Here is a 12259-nt window from a genome sequence, read left to right on the forward strand (position 1 = left end):
AGTTGTTGTCCATCCCCAGACATGAGGTGGATGTGGTAGCAGAGTGCCCAATTAAATGTTAAACACTGAGTAACACTCTATTTCTGGGTGTAGTACATTGCTGTCATGTTGTCTGTTTTAATTAGAACAAACTCATCTTGAATAAGGCGAAGGAAGTCGTTAAGGGCAAAACATTCAGCAAGGAGCTGGAAGTAGTTGTCATGATGCCCCTGGTAAGGAGAAGCCCACACTTTTTGTATGGTCATGTGGCTGAGACAGAGGCAACCATCAACCAAATTGTTGCTGTTCCACCATCGTAGAGAGTGATGGGCACAATCCTTTCCCAATACTAGTTGTTAAACCTGGGATCCTGGGCATGGTTTTCCCCTCTAAGGTACTGCCTTCATCCCTTCTATTTTGCAGACTTTGGGCCGCTGTACACTTTACCACTTCCAACCATTGTAAACCGTTTGTGCTGTTTCACTAGAACATGGTAGAATTCGCTAATAACCAATTGTCATATGCAATTTCCTGTAAGACCTTGGTAAAGTGGCACTACCGGTGCCCAGGGGGCCTGTAAATTAAACGCTACTAGTGGGCCTGCAGCACTGATTGTGCCACCCACTTAAGCAGCATGTTAAACATGTCTCAGGTACTCCATTCCAGCCTGAGTGTGCAGTTCTAAACTGTCATTTTGATCAGAAAAAATACATATTTTTCCAGGCTCTTTTTAATATATTTAAGTCACTCCGTACGATAGGCGCCCTGGACAGCCCAGAGGGCAGGGGGTAGGGTATGTAATAAGAAGTTGGACATGTACTTCTTAGTTTTACATATGCTGGTAGTGAAAAACTCCTAAATTCGTCTTATCACTACTGCAAGGATTGCTTCCCCCATAGGATCACATTGGAATAACCTTATTTCATTTAATACGCTGTAACTTCCAAATGGGAACAGGTACCAGTTCATGCTTGGTGTCTTTGGAATTGTAATGAAAAATTCCTCTGCATGGTGAAGACAGATTTGAAATTATTATTCTGAAAATGCCACTTGTAGAAAGTTGGCATTTTCCTGCCTTAGCCATTTAGTGCCTGCAGCCTTTCTCGGGCTCACATGAATGGGTGTAGTTGACAGTTGGGTGTTATGTATTTCTCCTAGAAAGCCACACACAATAGGGAACTTAGGTGTGCCTGGATGTGCCATCACTGGCAGGATGGGAGGAAGGGGTTTGGCACAAACCTATTTACATTTGAATAGGCTGTGTACTGCCTCCACCAAAGGGCTGCATAACCCTTGAGGTTAGTCTGGAGCCGGGGGAGGTAGAATGCCTGGGAAGTTTAAAGGGCAACTTCTAAAAACGTCTCCACTTCATAGGAAGGAAGGCCCAGGTATAAATATTGGACCCCATATTTCAACTAGTTAGTACACTTCTGAATCTGTGCATCTTTGACGCAGGACCTCAAAACCAAGATTTAAGGTACTTTGTTGAGCAGGTCTAACTGGGCACCTGTAGCCAAGCCTGCACTTTATTGCAGCCAGCCTTAACGTGTGACTTTGTCCCAGTCCAGCACAACTAGATATCCTCAGTTAGCGCTTTGTGCTTTTAAGTACTGTATTTACTGACATTTGTAAACCTGCATACCTTCGACTTTATTTTTGTCAGTTTTGTATTTTTACTTTATTATGGTTTGAAGTGCTGCATAAATACTTCACACACTGCCTCCAAGTTAAGCCTGAATGTGTTATGCTAAGCTACCAGAGGGTGGAGCACAGGATAATTTTTGAGGAAGCTTGTGCCTCACTCAGCCAACAATTTTGGCTGCTTCTTGAATAGGGGCTCACCCTCCTCAACCAGTTACCCAATTTCTCACATTTTTAATTGACCTTGAGACAATCGTCAAAGCATTGTTGTAGTGGATGCATGTGGAGAAGGACGTGGGGTACTATGGAAATGCAGGAAGCTATCATGCCCAGGAGTTTCTAAAGGTTCTTGCTGGGGAGTTAACGATTTGGCTGAAAAAGAGGTGGGATGCTGTAAAGCCAGAACTTCCTGTGGGCTGACATAGGCTTTTCGTACTGCTCTTGGAAAGGGTTACATTTGAAAGAGCTGTAGACAGGATTTGGTGGCATTTATTAAGAACCTTAGGCAGTGTAGGAGTTAAAAGGTAGCCTAGGTATCTGCTAGGCACTGGTGCTTGCCTATGCCCTTAATCAGCCAATTGTCAAGCTAAGAAAAAACATGGATGTCTCACCTCCTCCAGGGATGGCTACTACTCCTCAGCACCTTCGGAAGACCCCTGGAGCAGTGGTGATGCTAAAAGGAAGTGCCCTGAATTCATAATGACGGTATCTTACCAAGAAGCCCAGTAGCCGATAGGCAGGATTAATTGGGCTGTAGGCGACCTTGAAGTTTAACGCCTTGTTGAATCACAGAGGTGACACCCCGCAACATTACTATATGGAAGCTTTCAGAGAGGATGTAGTGTTTGAGTGGCCCACTGTCTAAATGGGTCTGAAGAAGCTGTCCTTTCCAGGGATGAAGCAGTAAAGAGCATAAATTTCCTTGCACTGATGGTAGCTCACGTGTAGTATGTTGGGAGGGTGTTATGAAGTTCTAGGCAGTATCTGTGGTGGACCACCGCTAACACATTTCTCTGAAGTCATATCCTGCCAGTAGGAAAGTGAATCTTGTAGTTGAGGCAAGGGAGCCAGTGGACGTGGAGGCCCCTGTACTGGAACCTCTTTTACCCCTGTCCCTGTTTTTGCTGTTCTTAATGGTGTGCCTGATACTACTGGTATGAGGGGATAAGGTCTGGGGCCTTTGGAGCCTGCTCCCTGCTGGTGTCTCCAAAAAGAGCCCCTGGAGAATGGGTTCTGAAGGGCTTTTGCAGAGTTGGTGTCTATGTTTATTTTTTTCTAACATTTGATCAACCTGGGGGTCGAATAGATGTTCTCCATCGGAGGGCAAGATGAAGAGATGTGACTGGACCGGCGGCTTGAAGTCTAAAATGCAGAGCCAAGCATGTAATTTGATGATGATGCTTGTGCTGCCTTTCCCTGTGATAAGGTGTCTTCAGCATCAAGGGTGCAGCATACGGTGGCACTGCAGATAGCTTCCCACTCTACGACTATCTCCTCCCCACCTCTATTTAGACTTGTCTGTGACATGTTCGACTAGCTCCTGTATCTCGTCCCACTGACCCCTGTTATCACGGGAGAGGAGGCAGACTGATTGGAGTATCCTACGGTGGGTCGTAGCTCTTACTGCCACCATTTTACTGGCTGCATCCAGCTTTCTATACTTGTTGTCAGGGAGCTTCATCCATGACCTGAACAGAAACCTGCTAGTGTGCTGTGTGAAATACAAGAAAGTTGGGAGGGACATGATGTAGGGTGGGTCGCTGGGGAAAGGTTTATACTTTTTTAAACACACAGTGTTGGAGCCCTGCCATGAGGAGCACCCTAAAACCGTCTGGGGTCCGAATTTAGCATTCCCTTTTACATACAGAGGAACTGTGTGGTTCTCTCCGTCTTGGACAACGTCTCCATGTGTTAACAGTCTTCCTCATGGAAGCAAGTGGTAGGCTATGGTGTCGTTTTGGGAAGATGTCCTTACAGGATAAAGATCCAGATCTGGATCCCGCAGGGGATCGAGGATAATTGTCTCAAAAGGCATCTGTGGGTCCCCGAGTCAAATGGTGACTCAAAGATCAGCAGGGCCAAAGGGGCTGCTTTCCTCATAGGAGAATGGGGTCCTTCAGGTGAGTGTGTGGGCATGGAGGTGGTGACAGTATTGGAAGAGGAGGAGATGGAACATATGGGAGATGGTTTGTGTCCCTGGCCCTTCGTTTTTAGGTTGAGTGTAAGCGTTCAACATCGGGTATACTTTTATTATACTTCTTATGGCTTAAAGCAATTTAATTTGTTGATTGCAGCGTCCTTTAAAAAAAAAAACTTGTTCTGCCATTTTCTCCCTCCTTTTTCTGTTTCAGAGCAGTGACCAACTACTGTATTATTTCACTTTGGTTTCTTTCTCTGTTGCTGTGACTGACTATTTTTGTCATTTCTTTGGTGCTCCCCTGTAGGAAAGTACCATCTTGCCTGGCATGTTACCCCCATTTTTCACTGTATATATGTTGTTTTAGTTGTATGTGTCACTGGGACCCTGGTAACCCAGGGCCCCAGTGCTCATAAGTGTGCCTGAATGTGTTACCTGTGTAGTGACTAACTGTCTCACTGAGGCTCTGCTAATCAGAACCTCAGTGGTTATGCTCTCTCATTTCTTTCCAAATTGTCACTGACAGGCTAGTGACCATTTTTACCAATTTACATTGGCTTACTGGAACACCCTTATAATTCCCTAGTATATGGTACTGAGGTACCCAGGGTATTGGGGTTCCAGGAGATCCCTATGGGCTACAGCATTTCTTTTGCCACCCATAGGGAGCTCTGACAATTCTTACACAGGCCTGCCACTGCAGCCTGAGTGAAATAACGTCCACGTTATTTCACAGCCATTTTACACTGCACTTAAGTAACTTATAAGTCACCTATATGTCTAACCTTCACCTGGTAAAGGTTAGGTGCCAAGTTACTTAGTGTGAGGGCACCCTGGCACTAGCCAAGGTGCCCCCACATTGTTCAGAGCCAATTCACTGAACTTTGTGAGTGCGGGGACACCATTACACGCGTGCACTACATATAGGTCACTACCTATATGTAGCTTCACCATGGTAACTCCGAATATGGCCATGTAACATGTCTATGATCATGGAATTGCCCCCTCTATGCCATCCTGGCATTGTTGGTACAATTCCATGATCCCAGTTGTCTGTAGCACAGACCCTGGTACTGCCAGACTGCCCTTCCTGGGGTTTCACTGCAGCTGCTGCCAACCCCTCAGACAGGCAGCTGCCCTCCTGGGGTCCAGCCAGGCCTGGCCCAGGATGGCAGAACAAAGAACTTCCTCTGAGAGAGGGTGTGACACCCTCTCCCTTTGGAAAATGGTGTGAAGGCAGGGGAGGAGTAGCCTCCCCCAGCCTCTGGAAATGCTTTGTTGGGCACAGATGTGCCTAATTCTGCATAAGCCAGTCTACACCGGTTCAGGGACCCCTTAGCCCCTGCTCTGGCGCGAAACTGGACAAAGGAAAGGGGAGTGACCACTCCCCTGACCTGCACCTCCCCTGGGAGGTGTCCAGAGCTCCTCCAGTGTGCTCCAGACCTCTGCCATCATGGAAACAGAGGTGCTGCTGGCACACTGGACTGCTCTGAGTGGCCAGTGCCACCAGGTGACGTCAGAGACTCCTGCTGATAGGCTCCTTCAGGTGTTAGTAGCCTTTCCTCTCTCCTAGGTAGCCAAACCCTCTTTTCTGGCTATTTAGGGTCTCTGTCTCTGGGGAAACTTTAGATAACGAATGCATGAGCTCAGCCGAGTTCCTCTGCATCTCTCTCTTCACCTTCTGATAAGGAATCGACCGCTGACCGCGCTGGAAGCCTGCAAACCTGCAACATAGTAGCAACGACGACTACTGCAACTCTGTAACGCTGATCCTGCCGCCTTCTCGACTGTTTTCCTGCTTGTGCATGCTGTGGGGGTAGTCTGCCTCCTCTCTGCACCAGAAGCTCCGAAGAAATCTCCCGTGGGTCGACGGAATCTTCCCCCTGCAACCGCAGGCACCAAAAAGCTGCATTACCGGTCCCTTGGGTCTCCTCTCAGCACGACGAGCGAGGTCCCTCGAATCCAGCGACGCTGTCCAAGTGACCCCCACAGTCCAGTGACTCTTCAGCCCAAGTTTGGTGGAGGTAAGTCCTTGCCTCACCTCGCTGGGCTGCATTGCTGGGAACCGCGACTTTGCAGCTACTCCGGCCCCTGTGCACTTCCGGCGGAAATCCTTCGTGCACAGCCAAGCCTGGGTCCACGGCACTCTAACCTGCATTGCACGACTTTCTAAGTTGGTCTCCGGCGACGTGGGACTCCTTTGTGCAACTTCGGCGAGCACCGTTTCACGCATCCTCGTAGTGCCTGTTTCTGGCACTTCTCCGGGTGCTACCTGCTTCAGTGAGGGCTCTTTGTCTTGCTCGACGTCTCCTCTCTCTGCAGGTCCAATTTGCGACCTCCTGGTCCCTCCTGGGCCACAGCAGCGTCCAAAAACGCCAAACGCACGATTTGCGTGTAGCAAGGCTTGTTGGCGTCCTTCCGGCGGGAAAACACTTCTGCACGACTCTCCAAGGCGAGAGGGATCCGTCCACCAAAGGGGAAGTCTCTAGCCCTTTTCGTTCCTGCAGAAACCTCAGCTTCTTCTGTCCAGTCGAAGCTTCTTTGCACCCGCAGCTGGCATTTCCTGGGCATCTGCCCATCTCCGACTTGCTTGTGACTTTTGGACTTGGTCCCCTTGTTCCACAGGTACCCTAGATTGGAAATCCACAGTTGTTGCATTGCTGGTTTGTGTCTTTCCTGCATTATTCCTCTAACACGACTCTTTTGTCCTTAGGGGAACTTTAGTGCACTTTGCACCCACTTTTCAGGGTCTTGGGGAGGGTTATTTTTCTAACTCTCACTATTTTCTAATAGTCCCAGCGACCCTCTACAAGGTCACATAGGTTTGGGGTCCATTCGTGGTTCGCATTCCACTTCTGGAGTATATGGTTTGTGTTGCCCCTATCCCTATGTTTCCCCATTGCATCCTATTGTAACTATACATTGTTTGCACTGTTTTCTAAGACTATACTGCATATTTTTGCTATTGTGTATATATATCTTGTGTATATTTCCTATCCTCTCACTGAGGGTACACTCTAAGATACTTTGGCATATTGTCATAAAAATAAAGTACCTTTATTTTTAGTATAACTGTGTATTGTGTTTTCTTATGATATTGTGCATATGACACTAAGTGGTACTGTAGTAGCTTCACACGTCTCCTAGTTCAGCCTAAGCTGCTCTGCTAAGCTACCATTATCTATCAGCCTAAGCTGCTAGACACCCTATACACTAATAAGGGATAACTGGGCCTGGTGCAAGTACCCCTTGGTACTCACTACAAGCCAGTCCAGCCTCCTACATCCCCTTTCACTGTGGGTGTTTTAGGCTGGTAGTTGCCATTGTTTTATTGCAGCATTCCATGCCACCCATGTCGCTGACATTAGTTTTGGCTTTATTCCAGTGTTGTCCTCGTTAACCTCTGGCTCCTAAAATAAGCTTATTTTACAAAACAACACCCGGCCGTTCAGCTCACTACTCACGAAAGCCACAATATGCACTTTCTGGTACAATGCAGTGTAAGGAAATGCCTCCTTGGCATGGTTACCCCCTAACTTTTTTGCCTTTGCTGATGCTAAGTTTTGATTGAAAGTGTGCTGGGACCCTGCTAACCAGGCCCCAGCACCAGTGTTCTTTCCCTAAACTGTACCTTTGTCTCCACAATTGGCACAGCCATGGCACTCAGCTAAGTCCCTTGTGACTGGTACCCCTGGTACCAAGGGCCCTGATGCCAGGGAAGGTCTCCAAGGGCTGCAGCATGTCTTATGCCACCCTGGTGACCCCCTTACTCAGCACATGCACACTGCCTCGTAGCTTGTGTGTGCTGGTGGGGAGAAAAAGACTAAGTCAACATGGCACTCCCCTCAGGGTGCCATGCCAACCTCACACTGCCTGTGGCATAGGTAAGTCACCCCTCTAGCAGGCCTTACAGCCCTAAGGCACGGTGCACTATACCACAGGTGAGAGCATATGTGCTTGAGCACTATGCTCCTACAGTGTCTTAGCAAAACCTTAGACATTGTAAGTGCAGGGTAGCAATCAGAGTATATGGTCTGGGAGTTTGTCAAACACGAACTCCACAGTTCCATAATGGCTACACTGAAATCTGGGAAGTTTGGTATCAAACTTCTCAGCACAATAAATAATGCCAGTGTGCAATTTATTGTAACATAAACCCGGAGGGCATCTTAGAGATGCCCCCTGAATACCAATCCGACTTCTAGTGTAGGCTGACCAGTTTCTGCCAGCCTGCCACACACCAGACATGTTACTGGCCACATGGGGACAGTGCCTTTGTCACTGTGGCCAGGAACAAAGCCTGTACTGGGACGAGGTGCTTCTCACCTCCCCCTGCAGGAACTGTAAAACCGTCGACGACAACTGCTTTGGCCCCAGCCCTACCGGCCTGTTTCCAACTTCAAAAACCTGCAACCAGCGACGCATCCGACAGGGACCAGCGACCTCTGAAGCCTCTGGACTAAAGGACCAAGAAACTCCTGTGAGACGCGGCCCTGCTCAAAACCAGCAACTTCTTTGCAACAAAGAAGCAACTTTCAAAGACTGCACGTTTCCTGCCGGAAGTGTGAGACTTCACGCTCTGCACCAGACTCCCCCGGCTCGAGATCCAGAGAACAAACACCTCAGGGAGGACTGCCCGGCTACCGTGAGTAGCCAGAGATGACCGTGAGTAGCCAGAGATGACCCCCTGAACCCCCACAGCGACGCCTGCAGAGAGAATCCAGAGGCTACCCCTGACCGCGACTGCCTGTAACAAGGGACCTGACGCCTGGAACCAGCACTGCACCCGCAGCCTCTAGGACCTGAAGGAACTGAACCTCAGCGCAGGAGTGACCCCAGGCGACCATCTGCCTAGCCCAGGTGGTGGCTATCCCGGGAAGCCCCCCCCCCCTGTGCCTGCCTGCACCGCTAGAGTGGACCCCGGGTCCCTCCATTGAAACAATACAAAACCCGACGCCTGCTTTGCACACTGCACCCGGCCGCCTCTGTGCCGTTGAGGGTGTGTTTTGTGTGCCTACTTGTGTCCCCCCCCCCCAGTGCTCTACAAAACCCTCCTGGTTTGCCCCCTGAGGACGCAGGAACTTACCTGCTGGCAGACTGGAACCGGAGCACCCCTGTTCTCCATAGGCGCCTATGTGTTTTGGGCACCTCTTTGACCTCTGCACCTGACTGGCCCAAAGCTGCTGGTGTGGTAACTTTGGGGTTACCTTGAACCCCCAACGGTGGGCTGCCTATGCCCCAGAACTGAGACTTGTAATTGTTTTACTTACCTCACAAACTACCCTTTAATTACCTCCCCCGTGAACTGTTAATTTTTTGCAGTGTCCACTTTGAAAATAGTTTATTGCCATTTTTACAAAGACTTTATATGATATTGATTTTATTCAAAGTTCCTAAAGTATCTAAGTGAAGTACCTTGCATTTAAAGTGTTTACTGCAAATCTTGAACTGGTGGTTCTTAAAATAAAATATATTTTTCTATATAAAAACCTATTGGCCTGGAATAAGTCTGAGTGTGTGTTCCTCATTTATTGCCTGTGTGTGTACAACAAATGCTTAACACTATCCTCTGATAAGCCTACTGCTCGACCACACTACCACAAAATAGAGCATTAGAATTATCCAATTTTGCCACTATCTTACCTCTAAGGGGAAGTACCCTTGGACTCTGTGCACACTATTTCTTACTCTGAAATAGTATATGCAGAGCCAATTTCCTACTTGCAGCTAAACCTAGAAGAAATGATTTGAAACTCTCACGACATTGCACACAGGGAATTGCTTATCGCCTTTATTGGAACCATAAATCTTCTCAGGCTGCTCTGATCATTGAAATGTGAAGCAAGAATGCTTGCAAGACTTTTCATTCTGTTAAAATAAAAAGAGAACACTTTTCCAGTCTTATTTTCCAATTTCTGTTCAGACGTTTACACAACTCGAGGTAGTGCAATCATCTACTCATCCCTCCTCAAGGGCATGTGATTGCTGATGTCAGTAACCACCAGTGACCAACAAAATATGGCAAAGACGAAATTATGAGACACGGTTGACGAACTTATGTGCCAAGTAAAGTCCAGTTCTGAATTTACAATGCCAATACCTCTACCTCAAGAAAATGCGAGACATACTGCATTGCAAATGCTTGTTAAGGCTTGAGAGCAGGAGGGGTCTCTGAAGAGGGCAATACCTCACATGTCAGTTTCTGATGCAAAGTCTTTGAATGTTTTGGTGGAGGGAGCTTTGTTGAAATATCCCTGTTTGGGGATGGATAAGAAGTCTTTTTTGCTGTGCATCAAACTTATCTTGCAGCCCCTGTAAGATGGTTTGCTTTGAGTTGTTAGAGCCAGCCACCAATGGAAGCTTCTGAGTTGAGAGTGGCTTTGGAGTAGAGGTTTGCCATGGTGAAGGAATCTGCAGCTTCGTAGGGCACTGAAACTTGTTGTGAAGGATCTGAGGGCTCGACAACCAGGGAGGGTCAATGTCCGGGATCAGAAGCACTGTGGCCCCTGGACACTGAAGCCTTTGGTTTGTGCCAACCGCAGCTCAAAGGTAGTGGAGGCCCAAAGGCTCATGCTTGTTGGATGGCTCAGTGCCCGATAACCTGGGAAGTGGTACTCTGCCTCTGAAAAGGCCTTCTTTGAGACTTAGCCCATATATTGGTGCCAACCATACTCACAACCCTTGGGAACGACTTTATTCGTCCCCAAGGGACAGAGGTAGTTGAGGTGAGAGGAACCACTTTTTTACTTCTTCCTGTTCTTTGTATGAGGAAAAGGTCAACTCTGGACTGGACCATGACTAATGAGTCAGAATGCCCGAAGGACAGGCATCCTCACCTTCCTCCAAGTCGAGTAGTGCCTATTTGTCCACAATTTGGGATATTATCAAGCCTTGCCACTGCATCTTCTGATGTGCTCAGCTGCTTTTATGTTAATATCAGAGGGTCTTCTTTGAGTGAGAGGGAAGGCACGCCTCGCAAGTGGAGTCATCATGATCAGTGAAGAGACAGGTTACAAACCTTACAGTGGTCGGACTTATTTTAGAGTCCAATTTCACCTTATGGTGACAAAAGCTTGAAAAAGCATGAAGAATGCTTCTAAACTCGGAGCACTGGCGCTACATGTCAGAATTAGATCTAATATGGAGTTGGTGCCCGAGATCCAATAAGCACAAGTTGAAATATCAGTTTAAAAAAAATTATGAGTTTCAATCCTTAAAAATCAATACTGGTTTCTGTGTAATGTCAAAAATATTGATGCACGGCGACCGCAGAGGAGGAGATGTGTGCAAAAATAAGGTGTAGTTAGATTTTCTGGAGCGGCACAGAGGATGCATCATTTCTTTCCACCCTGCAAGGGATTGCATTGTTTTTCAGTCACACAGTCTTGGTTTTTTACTGTGATGTGGGGATATTTTGACGCCCATGGACGATGCGTTGAAAATCCTTGAAGCGCTGGTAGAAAGAGCAAGAGAGGCGTCGATACGGCAGGCAATGCGTCAATTTTTTTATCGCAAGGCAGGCGCTGCGTCAAACTTTCTGCCAGGAAGTCAGTGCTGCGTTGTTCCGACGGCAGTGCGGCAATTTTCCAGCTGCAATGCAGGCTTTGTGTCAATTTTCTGCAGGCGTTGCTTCGATTTTCAAAGCACGAGAATTTTCTTGAGCAGGTGAAGTCTTTGTTGGCCCTGAGACTTCAGAAACAGGAGGCTAGCTCAAACAGGAGCACTTTAGGAAGAAGGCAGAGTCCTTCCAGCAGAGTCAACGGCCAGCAGGGCAGTAGTCCTCCTCAGCAAAACAGTCCACATGAGTCCTCTGGGCAGCCAGGGAGTTCCTCTCAAAGTGTGCAGGTGTAGGTCCAGAAGTGTCTGTCTTGGTGGGGTCAGACACTCAGCTTATATACCACAAAATGCCTTTGAAGTGGGGTTGGGGGGAAGATTTCAAATGAGTAAGTTCCCCTTTCAGCTCAGTCCTGTCTGCCAGGATCCATGTGCAGGGTTATCATTCCTTCGTGTGAGGGCAAGCCACTGGCCTTTAAAATGTAAGTGTAAGCACCTCCACCCTTCCTGCCCAGGAAAACCCATTCAGTATGTAGATGAATGCAGATGTGACTGAGTGACCTGTGTTTGTGGTTGTCTGGGAGGAGTGCACAAGGGGAGCTGTCAACCAGCACAAACCAGATATGAATTTGGAGATGGGCTGTAAGGCACAGACCTGCAGTAAGTGCAAAGAAGAACAAGTTACTTACCTTCGGTAACGCTTTTTCTGGTGGATACATGCAATTATGGGAAGTGTTCTTGTGTATATGTATTTTTCTGGGTCGGTTCTCACCTGTTCGCCTCAAAGGCACAAAAAAAATGAGGTGAAACTGACGTCAGCACGCCGACGAGGACCTCTAATTGGCACAGTGACGTCAGATGGAGTCACGTGGAGCCGTGCCATTATGACGTCCTCGTCGACGTGGACAGCAAGGAAGAAGACTTTCCGTCGGATGCTGGCGCAAGGAC

The 12259-nt window shown here is 47.9% G+C and overlaps 1 protein-coding gene across 2 annotated transcripts in view; it reads right to left on the reverse strand.

Moving 5' to 3' along the window:
• The window catches only part of USO1 (USO1 vesicle transport factor), a 565160-nt gene that overhangs the window by 245041 nt on the left and 307860 nt on the right, over positions 1-12259 (reverse strand). The window lies entirely within an intron of this gene.

This window comes from Pleurodeles waltl, chromosome 1_1 (assembly GCF_031143425.1).
Source record: "Pleurodeles waltl isolate 20211129_DDA chromosome 1_1, aPleWal1.hap1.20221129, whole genome shotgun sequence".
Taxonomy (NCBI): domain Eukaryota; kingdom Metazoa; phylum Chordata; class Amphibia; order Caudata; family Salamandridae; genus Pleurodeles; species Pleurodeles waltl.